This window comes from Rhea americana, unplaced genomic scaffold, assembly GCF_003343005.1.
Source record: "Rhea americana isolate MKP2758 unplaced genomic scaffold, rheAme1 scaffold_103, whole genome shotgun sequence".
Taxonomy (NCBI): Eukaryota; Metazoa; Chordata; class Aves; order Rheiformes; family Rheidae; genus Rhea; species Rhea americana.
In genome coordinates, this window is record NW_028185073.1 from 2,359,416 (window position 1) to 2,361,544 (window position 2,129).

Sequence of the window (2,129 nt, forward strand, 5' to 3'; positions counted from 1 at the left end):
AGGAAGGAGAAAAAGCGCCAAGGCCATGAGGACTCCAGGAGGAAGCCTCCCGGCGGCGTGCCGCGCGGGACGGCGGCGCCGCGGCCGGACTCGCCGCGCGGGCGAGGAGCCCGCCTGGCTCCTGCCGCGGGGACGGTGGCTTCTCGCTGCTGCGCCAGCCTCCCCCTCCGCAGCCRACGCTGAGTTTTCTTCCCAGCAGAAAGCCCAGAAATTTCCCCTCTCCRCACCCCCAGAGTACGTAACGGGTGTTTCGTTAAGTTAAATTACCCGCACCTTGGACGCTGTTATCGTGTCCATTTCCCCCACCAGTTTTAGAGCATGGCACGTGGAAAAGATCCTGATTAGACACTAATTTATCTCTCCAAGATAAACAAATAAGTACGCAGTCCAATTTCTTACAGGTCTGCTGTATAGAACAAGAGTTCAACTGTATCRTAAACAACGTTATTATAAACAACTATGGTCTCACCTGGTGGAGGTGCACTCGCCTTTTCATCCAGGCTATGCTGAGGCTCGCTGCAATCTTTCACAGCTCTGTCATCTTCCGACAGTGGGAATGAAGGGGAGAGCAGGCTCGCGAATTCAAGCCTCCAGAGCAAACACAGCGGTAAGTGCCACGCTCACGCTGATAATCCAGAAAGTAAGCACATGCAATTTAGAARGGGTCAAAGGCGTTATTCCTTAATGTTAATAGCATTCACTCTGAGACTGAGATGAGCCGTTCTGACAGCCCTTCTTATTGCTGAGTGACACGTTCAGGAGATGAAAATTTAAAATAATGCAGAGACCCTGCAACGATAAAGATTTACTGTTATTTTTACATTTATGTGAATTATTTACATTTAGGTTACGTTAATTATTTATGCCACTGTAATAAACAGAAAACAGCTTCCTGTGCTTGTAGCTAGTTATGCTCTTCATGCTGTGGCTTTGATTTCCCATTTTGTTGTACGACACCTCTTTTGTCCTTTATACACAATTTACACCCAATTGCTGTTGTAGCTCAAACAGAAAATCAGATCGATATGTTAACAGTAAAAGARTTTTCTGTGAAATCATTTTAAATATCACATTCCATTTTTTGAAAAGTTTCTCATTTTAAAAAAAGATTAAAGCTWAGATTGTGCAAGAGAGAGCAGAGAAAAAGAGGAGAAAAGCTATTAAAGTTCCAATAAATCAAGACGTAAGTGGATATAAGAGAATAAACAGACAATTGTGATGTGCCAGGATATTTGATCATCATAAGCATAAGCTCTTTACCAAGTTAATGACTTAGCTATTTACCTGTGCTGCACCCATTTTCCCCTAGCTGCTCCTTGACTCAATGGAACATACCACATGTATTTTTCCTATTATTTTTCCTGTAGTTTTTAAAATTTCTTTCTTTTTTAATGGGTTTCCCCATCAGGGTACCATGTAAGTCTGACTATCTAACCTTAGAACACCACTCAGCACAGGAATGAATTCAATAAAAATGATACATACCGCAAGGCATTCTTTTATCATTTGTTTGCCATTGTGCTTTGTTATGGAAAAAAAAGAAGGAATAGAAAAAAGATGGGAAAAGCATTGTCAAGGTCACCACCATTTTTCTGGTGAAAGATTTCCCCAGGTGAAATTATTTTAATTTACAAATTTGCAGAGATAAAGAAAGGTCCTGCTGTGAAAACCACAATATTCGCTGTAGCGTGTGGTGCTGATGAGCTCCACCAGATGATAAAGCAAATTGAAATCTCACATTTCTAAGACCTTTCGTTGGGGGGGGGGGAAATCATGTGAAGAGTTATAATGTAGTTAATGGTATTGCAGGGCTGATCTCACTAATTTTACAATTCTGTTATGTGCATAGGTTATCATACTAATTAGCTTCATCTGGAATATTAGTCATCTTAATAGAGGGCTTTCCTGTTTCCTTTTACTTCAGTTACAAGATTCTAGTTTGATGGTCTCAGCCTGCAATAAAACTCAAATCTCACAAAACAGATGAAAACTAGATAATTGGATTTCAAACAAACCACATTGCTGTAGGCATGCCACCAAAGGAAAAATAGCACAACCAAACTCTCTAGTATTCTCAGACCCAAGCAAATGGGAGGTACATCCCCTGAGTCAAAAGCAAATCTAGCATA

At 41.5% G+C, this 2,129-nt stretch overlaps 1 long non-coding RNA gene across 1 annotated transcript in view; it reads right to left on the reverse strand.

Annotated features, from left to right (window-relative positions):
• LOC146601375 (uncharacterized) overlaps positions 1-2,129 on the reverse strand; it is a 21,178-nt gene that overhangs the window by 2,065 nt on the left and 16,984 nt on the right. The window contains exon 3 of the long non-coding RNA XR_014896106.1: positions 470-789. This is a non-coding gene — a long non-coding RNA (uncharacterized LOC146601375). The remainder of the gene's footprint in view (positions 1-469; positions 790-2,129) is intronic.